The sequence below is a fragment of the Mixophyes fleayi genome, chromosome 5, assembly GCF_038048845.1.
Source record: "Mixophyes fleayi isolate aMixFle1 chromosome 5, aMixFle1.hap1, whole genome shotgun sequence".
NCBI lineage: Eukaryota > Metazoa > Chordata > Amphibia > Anura > Limnodynastidae > Mixophyes > Mixophyes fleayi.
In genome coordinates this window covers 3276356-3286237 of record NC_134406.1, presented here as the reverse complement: position 1 = coordinate 3286237, position 9882 = coordinate 3276356, and positions in this window count along the sequence as shown.

Genomic DNA, 9882 nt, shown 5'->3' with positions numbered 1-9882 from the left:
CAGGGCGCAGTGATATCAGATATAATATATATTATACAGGGAGCAGTGATATCAGTAATGATCAGATATAATCTATATTATACAGGGAGCAGTGATATCAGTAATGATCAGATATAATATATATTATACAGGGAGCAGTGATCTCAGATATAATATATATTATACAGGGAGCAGTGATATCAGTAATGATCAGATATAATATATATTACACAGGGAGCAGTGATATCAGATATAATATATATTACACAGGGAGCAGTGATATCAGTAATGATCAGATATAATATATATTACACAGGGAGCAGTGATATCAGATATAATATATATTACACAGGGAGCAGTGATATCAGTAATGATCAGATATAATATATATTACACAGGGAGCAGTGATAATAGATATAATATATATTACACAGGGAGCAGTGATATCAGATATAATATATATTACACAGGGAGCAGTGATATCAGATATAATATATATTACACAGGGAGCAGTGATATCAGATATAATATATATTACACAGGGAGCAGTGGTATCAGATATAATATATATTACACAGGGAGCAGTGGTATTAGATATAATATATATTACACAGGGAGCAGTGATATCAGTAATGATCAGATATAATATATATTATACAGGGAGCAGTGATATCAGTAATGATCAGATATAATATATATTACACAGGGAGCAGTGATATCAGTAATGATTGGATATAATATATATATTATACAGGGAGCAGTGATATCAGTAATGATCAGATATAATATATATTACACAGGGAGCAGTGATATCAGATATAATATATATTATACAGGGAGCAGTGATATCAGTAATGATCAGATATAATATATATTACACAGGGAGCAGTGATATCAGATATAATATATATTATACAGGGAGCAGTGATATCAGTAATGATCAGATATAATATATATTACACAGGGAGCAGTGATATCAGATATAATATATATTACACAGGGAGCAGTGATATCAGTAATGATCAGATATAATATATATTACACAGGGAGCAGTGATATCAGATATAATATATATTACACAGGGAGCAGTGATATCAGTAATGATCAGATATAATATATATTACACAGGGAGCAGTGATATCAGATATAATATATATTACACAGGGAGCAGTGGTATCAGATATAATATATATTACACAGGGAGCAGTGGTATCAGATATAATATATATTACACAGGGAGCAGTGATATCAGATATAATATATATTATACAGGGAGCAGTGATATCAGTAATGATCAGATATAATATATATTACACAGGGAGCAGTGGTATCAGATATAATATATATTACACAGGAGGCAGTGATATCAGATATAATATATATTATACAGGGAGCAGTGATATCAGTAATGATCAGATATAATATATATTACACAGGGAGCAGTGGTATCAGATATAATATATATTATACAGGGAGCAGTGATATCAGTAATGATCAGATATAATATATATTACACAGGGAGCAGTGATATCAGTAATGATCAGATACAATACATATTACACAGGGAGCAGTGATATCAGTAATGATCAGATATAATATATATTATACAGGGAGCAGTGATATCAGTAATGATCAGATATAATATATATTATACAGGGAGCAGTGATATCAGTAATGATTGGATATAATATATATTACACAGGGAGCAGTGATATCAGTAATGATCGGATATAATATATATTACACAGGGAGCAGTGATATCAGTAATGATCAGATATAATATATATTACACAGGGAGCAGTGGTATCAGATATAATATATATTACACAGGGAGCAGTGGTATTAGATATAATATATATTACACAGGGAGCAGTGGTATTAGATATAATATATATTATACAGGGAGCAGTGATATCAGTAATGATCAGATATAATATATATTACACAGGGAGCAGTGATATCAGTAATGATCAGATATAATATATATTATACAGGGAGCAGTGATATCAGATATAATATATATAACACAGGGAGCAGTGGTATCAGATATAATATATATTACACAGGGAGCAGTGATATCAGTAATGATCAGATATAATATATATTACACAGGGAGCAGTGATATCAGTAATGATCAGATATAATATATATTACACAGGGAGCAGTGATATCAGATATAATATATATTACACAGGGAGCAGTGATATCAGTAATGATCAGATATAATATATATTACACAGGGAGCAGTGATATAATATATATTACACAGGGAGCAGTGATATCAGTAATGATCAGATATAATATATATTATACAGGGTGCAGTGATATCAGTAATGATCAGATATAATATATATTACACAGGGAGCAGTGATATCAGTAATGATCAGATATAATATATATTATACAGGGAGCAGTGATATCAGTAATGATCAGATATAATATATATTACACAGGGAGCAGTGATATCAGTAATGATCAGATATAATCTATATTACACAGGGAGCAGTGATATCAGATATAATATATATTACACAGGGAGCAGTGGTATCAGATATAATATATATTACACAGGGAGCAGTGGTATCAGATATAATATATATTACACAGGGAGCAGTGGTATTAGATATAATATATATTATACAGGGAGCAGTGATATCAGTAATGATCAGATATAATATATATTATACAGGGAGCAGTGATATCAGTAATGATCAGATATAATATATATTACACAGGGAGCAGTGAGATCAGTAATGATCAGATATAATATATATTATACAGGGAGCAGTGATATCAGTAATGATCGGATATAATATATATTACACAGGGAGCAGTGATATCAGATATAATCTATATTACACAGGGAGCAGTGATATCAGTAATGATCAGATATAATATATATTATACAGGGAGCAGTGATATCAGTAATGATCAGATATAATATATATTATACAGGGAGCAGTGATATCAGTAATGATCAGATATAATATATATTACACAGGGAGCAGTGATATCAGTAATGATCAGATATAATATATATTACACAGGAGGCAGTGATATCAGTAATGATCAGATATAATATATATTATACAGGGAGCAGTGATATCAGTAATGATCAGATATAATATATATTATACAGGGAGCAGTGATATCAGTAATGATCAGATATAATATATATTATACAGGGAGCAGTGATATCAGTAATGATCAGATATAATATATATTACACAGGAGGCAGTGATATCAGTAATGATCAGATATAATATATATTACACAGGGAGCAGTGATATCAGATATAATATATATTACACAGGGAGCAGTGATATCAGTAATGATCAGATATAATATATATTATACAGGGAGCAGTGATATCAGTAATGATCGGATATAATATATATTATACAGGGAGCAGTGATATCAGTAATGATCAGATATAATATATATTATACAGGGAGAAGTGATATCAGTAATGATCAGATATAATATATATTACACAGGGAGCAGTGGTATCAGATATAATATATATTATACAGGGAGCAGTGATATCAGTAATGATCGGATATAATATATATTACACAGGGAGCAGTGATATCAGTAATGATCGGATATAATATATATTATACAGGGAGCAGTGATATCAGTAATGATCAGATATAATATATATTATACAGGGAGCAGTGATATCAGTAATGATCAGATATAATATATATTATACAGGGAGAAGTGATATCAGTAATGATCAGATATAATATATATTACACAGGGAGCAGTGATATCAGTAATGATCTTGCAGCGTAGACCCTAGCACCGGCCCTGAGCGTAGACTCCCTGATGATCTCTCTCATTCTTGGAGTATTGTTGACAGTCGGCTTCTGATAACTTGGGGTCCTGTATTGCAAATCTGCAAAGATTGTATTAAAATGCAAAATAACAAACCCTGATTATTCAAACACAACATCCCGTTATGACCATATAAACAACCCCTTAGTACAGGCATATACAGTAATAATAAAATATACGAAAATTATTTATAATCACATACTAACATCTACCAGCCCCATCTGTCTAATAGTGACTGCTGAGACCCCAGAGAACATCCAGGTCAGCGCCACACAATAGAGATCATGCACCCCCAGGTGATGAAGCCATGAGTCGGTTGATCAGGCCCCGGTTACATGTGGATGGGCTCAGATCCTGTACAGGGACTAAGCCTACAGAGGCCTTTGTAATTAACATCTCTTAAGACACATTTGAATATCCTTCCTTTGGTCACTTTCCAGAAAAGCTGGACTCAGACATGTACATATTCACTATCTGAGCACCTTAGACAAGACAACAGGACTTTCATAAGATATTCTGGGCTGTGGTAATAGTTGATCACAAGGGGTTATATAATAGTTAAATATGATATGATGAAATAGCAAACAGAGAATGTGTTGAACAGTGGTACAGTCTTTTTTTTTTTTTTTTTTTTTTTTTTTTTTTTTATATATGTTCAGTCTTTAGTGGTAAAGTATGTTTTATGGTTAAGTGATATTTTTAGATTGTACTTTGGAATTAAGAGATTGACTGTGTATATGACAGATCTTGTGTTTGATATGAAGGCTATTGTGAGATAATGTGATAACGTGTCTGGATCAGCGCTCATAGTGGGGGTTATGTCACCTGACACACTGCGTCTTACCCGCGCATGCGGTGTGCGTCTCGGAGTGTGCGCATGCACAGTACAGCTACAGAGAAGGACATGGGGACAGGAACGTTAGAAGGCATCAGCATGGCTGGTGGGCACCGTGCTTCTGGAGCGCTGCACCCATCGAATCATCCGCTTAGGGCACTGATGAAACACATAGTCTTGTGATGGATTTAGATAGAAATCTCAACAAGGAGAAGGAAGGCGCTTGCTCTTCATTTATTGTTCAGTAGGAATAGTACAAATTAGCTATAAAAAAGGCATTGTGTGTGTAGGGATTTCCTTTTTCCATTAATTTTGTGGATTTCTGTTATCCTTGCATGTATGCCATGTATTAGATGGAAACGTCAAATATTGATTGTTACACATACTTGCCAACCTTATGTTGGCCGGGTCCGGGAGTTCATTGAGGGCACGAGGGATGTATGGGCAAGGCTTCCGGGAGACCTACCCAGAATTCAGGAACTCTACCTGGAATTACCGGGAATTGCCAACTCTCTCGGAAATTCTGGGAGACTTGGCATGTATGGTGTTACAATGGCAGCTTTTTAATTCCCATATCACTCTTATTTTTTTATTATTCTTGTATATCCATCAGTAGAAAATCAAATATATGTTCTGCATGTCACTGTGGGTAAGGTTAAGCAATGGCAGAACAGCTTGTAGCCAATAAGACATCTACTTCCACACTCCATTTATGTACAAAACACATTTTTTCATCATCAGTGATGTTGATGTTAAGGCGCTCCACACATCCCGAACTTTGGGGTCTGTAGGGGGTGTGAAGGGCAGATATGATTCCCATGTCTTTAACAGTTCCTGGACTCCTTGCCCCGTAAAGTGTGTCCCTCCGTCACTTTCAATGACCTCTGGTACCCCATATCGCAGATTACCTCATTTGCAATTTTCTTGGCTACTGCTTTAGTATTTGCTTTCCTATACAGCCATGTCTCCAGCCAGTGACTAAAGAAGTCGACACAGACAAGCACATTCTCAAAGCCCGAGCATTTGGGAAGTTGTATAAAGTCTATCTGTATCCTCTTATAGGGATACTGTGTCTGGGGTGTGGTTTTCCATGGAGCTGAGACAGACTTACCCGAGTTATTCTGTGAACAGATTAGGCATCCTGCCACTAACGCATGTGCTGCTTGGGCAAACCCTGGTGCTATCCATAACCTGTTAGTGATAGTGAGTACAACCATAGCATCTTTCCCCAGATGCACTATCCCGTGTGTTATATTGGCCATAATGGGATAAAGTGCTTTTGGCAGACACAAACGCTGACCTTTACAGCACTCTCTTTGCACTTCTAGTGCTCTATGTTTTGCCCAAGTCTTTTTCTCATTCTCTGTTGCTTGTCTCTGCATAAGTTGGAGTGTGGTACTGTCAAACTTGGGGTCAGGGGGTCACCATGTAAATAGACTCTCCTTGGGGTACTGGGGTTATGGCGGCTTCTAGTGCGGCCTGGTCTACCAGTCTATTTCCCTTGGCTTCGGAGGTAGTGTCTCTGTGTGTGACTTCACCTTCATCACTGACAGTTTGGAGGGCAGCTGGAATGCGGTGAACAGTGCCCTGATATGTTCAGCATGTTGACTGGTTTGCTTGCTGAACCCTTAAAGTCCCTACTTTTCTATATAGGGCCATAATCATGCTCACTTAAAAAACCCATAACTTGAATCAGTGTCAATGTTTACTCTTTGTCCTTTTGCATATATGCAATGCAAGTGTCAGGGCCTTTAATTCAGCTTCTTGCGCTGGCATGTGACTATTTCTGTGTGTGTGGTTACAGCACACCCTGTATAAGAAATACCATCTATGTGGTAGCCTAAGATCATCATCATCATCATCATCATTTATTTATATAGCGCCAACATATTCCGTAGCGCTTTACAATTGGGGACAAACGTAATAAACTAATAAACAAACTGGGTAAAACAGACAAAGAGGTGAGAAGGCCCTGCTCGCAAGCTTACAATCTATGGGACAATGGGAGATTGACACATGAGGTTAAGTATACATTTTGCATCTTGGCCCAGCCAGACTGCAAAGGTAGGGTGACTCATAAGCTAAATGATCCTGTCACACAACAATGTTATTCCGGGGGTAATTGTCTTGTGTGAAATTGTGTAACAGGCTAAAGGTAGTGAGGTTAAGATGGTGGTTGAGGAATATTATAAGCTTGTCTGAATAGGTAGGTTTTCAGAGAACGCTTGAAAGTTTGTAGAACAGAGGAGAGTCTTATTGTGCGAGGGAGAGAGTTCCATAGAGTGGGTGCAGCCCGAAAAAAGTCCTGTAACCGGGAATGGGAGGATGTAATGAGGGTGGATGAGAGACGCAGATCTTTTGCAGAACGGAGTTGCCGAGTTGGGAGATATTTTGAGACAAGAGAGGAGATGTATGTTGGTGCAGCTTTGTTGATGGCCTTGTAGGTTAGTAAAAGTATTTTATATTGGATTCGGTAGAAGACAGGCAGCCAGTGTAGAGACATACAGAGTGATTCAACAGAGGAATAGCTATTTGCAAGGAAAATCAGTCTTGCCGAAGCATGCAAAATAGATTTTAGGGGTTTGAGTCTGTTTTTGGGAAGACCAGTAAGGAGGGAATTGCAATAGTCAATGCGGGAGATGATTAGTGCATGAATTAAGGTTTTAGCAGTGTCTTGTGTGAGATATGTGCGGATTCTGGAAATGTTCTTTAGATGTATGTAACATGATTTAGATATAGAGTCAATGTGGGGAACAAAGGATAGGCGTGAATCAAGGATTACACCTAGGCAGCGAGCTTGTGGGGTGGGATTTATGGTCATGTTATCAACAGAGATAGAAATGTCAGGTATGCTCTTGTTGGCGGGTGGGAATATTATTAACTCTGTTTTAGAAAGATTAAGTTTGAGTTGACGAGAGGCCATCCAAGATGAAATGGCAGAAAGACAGTCAGTTACACGGGACAACACAGATGTCGAGATATCAGGAGAGGATAGATAGATTTGGGTATCATCCGCATAGAGATGATACTGAAAGCCAAAGGAACTTATTAGATTTCCAAGAGAAGCGGTATAGATAGAGAACAGCAGAGGACCTAGCACCGAGCCTTGTGGTACTCCAACTGATAGGGGAAGCGGAGCAGAGGTGGCTCCAGAGAAATTAACAGTGAAAGAGCGATTAGAGAGGTAAGATGAGAACCAGGATAGAACTGTGTCTTGAAGACCTAGGGATTGCAGCGTTTGTATGAGAAGAGAGTGGTCAACGGTGTCAAATGCAGCCGAGAGATCAAGGAGAATTAGGAGAGAGTAATGGCGTTCAGTCTTAGCAGTGATCAGATCATTAACAACCTTGGTCAGCGCAGTCTCTGTGGAGTGTTGAGAACGAAAGCCAGACTGAAGAGGATCCAACAGGTTGTTTGCGGAAAGAAAGCGTGTGAGGCGAGTGTAGGCAAGTCTCTCTAGAAGCTTGGAGGGGCAAGGGAGCTGAGAGATGGGACGGTAATTTGAGAGAGAGTTTGGGTCGGAGTTTTGTTTTTTTAGAATAGGAGTAATCACTGCATGCTTGTATAGTGATGGAAAGATGCCAGTAGAGAGTGAGAGATTACAGATTTGAGTTAGAGGTGAAATGAGCACAGAAGACAGGGATCTACCAATTTGCGAGGGAATAGGATCAAGAGGACAGGAGGTAGAGTAGGAAGATAAGAAGAGCGTAGAAATTTCCTCTTCATTTGTGGGGTCAAATGAAGAAAGGGTGTCAGAGGGTAGTGGGAAGGAAATGAGCTGATGGCTTGTTGAGGAAGAGGATACCATTTCTAGTCTGATCTTGTCAATCTTGTCCTTGAAGTAGGAAGCAAGATCCTGAGCACTGATAGTAGATGGAGGGTTCGGGGTGGGAGGATTGAGAAGATGATTAAATGTATTGAAAAGGCGTTTGGGGTTAGAAGCCTGAGCATAGATAAGAGATTGAAAGTATGTTTGTTTTGCAGTGTCCAGAGCATTTCGATAGGAGTGGTAGACAGAAGTATATGTGAAGAAGTCATTAGAGCTTCGAGATTTACGCCAGTGACGTTCTGCTTTACGGGACAGTTTTTGAAGATTTCGTGTTGCTTTGGTGTGCCACGGTTGACATCGAAGTCGACGTGTAGTATGAAGTGTCGCTGGAGCCACTTGATCAAGGGCCGTTGCTAAGGTTAGGTGAAAATGAGGTACTGCCATCTCAGGGGATGAGAATGTAGAGATAGGGGAGAGAAGATGTTGGAGAGAGGTGGAAAATTGTTGAAGATTAATAGAATTAAGATTTCTACGAGTATGAGGAGGCTTGGTTGAGTCAGACAGTAGAGAGGTTAGAGCAGTGGGGGTGAGAGTGTAGCTGATAAGGTGATGATCCGAGAGGGGGAAGGGTGTATTAATAAAATTAGAAACTGAGCATAGTCTAGAGAAAACAAGATCAAGGCAGTGGCCATCCTTATGAGTAGATGATTCAATCCACTGGGAGAGGTCAAGTGAGGATGTTAGAGAGAGTAGTTTGGAAGCAGCTTTGGAAGGTGGGTTATCAATGGGGATGTTGAAGTCACCCATGATGATGGTGGGGATGTCTGAAGATAAGAAGTGAGGGAGCCATGCAGAGAAATCCTCAATAAATTGTTGGTGTGCTCCAGGGGGACGATAGATCACCGCAACACGTAGGGAGAATGGATTAAAAATGCGAATAGCATGTACTTCAAAAGATGTGAACGTGAGTGATGGGACATTTGGTAGAACTGTGTATGTGCACTGTGGGGAGAGAAGTAATCCAACCCCACCTCCTTGTCTGCCTTCAGGTCTGGAGGTGTGAGTGAGATGGAGGCCACCATGTGAAAGTGCTGCAGGTGAGGCAGTGTCTGATTGCATGAGCCATGTTTCTGTTATTGCCAGAAGGTTGAGGTTTTTTGAGAGGAAGAGATCATGAACGGAGGTAAGTTTGTTACAAACAGAGCGTGCATTCCAAAGGGCACATTTAAAGGACTTGGGAAGAGAGGGGAGACAGGTGATGTGTTTGAGGTTTGCTATAGAACGGTAGTGTTCTGATGTATGTGTGTGTGAGGAGTGTGGGGGACCTGGATTAGGTGATATATCACCAGCTAATAGAAGCAGAGTGAGCGAAAGATAGGCAAGGGGATTGTAAGATGTGTGGCCTTTTATTTTCTGGCGACAGGTGGAGGCTGTACTTGTTAGAGATAATAAATAGGAC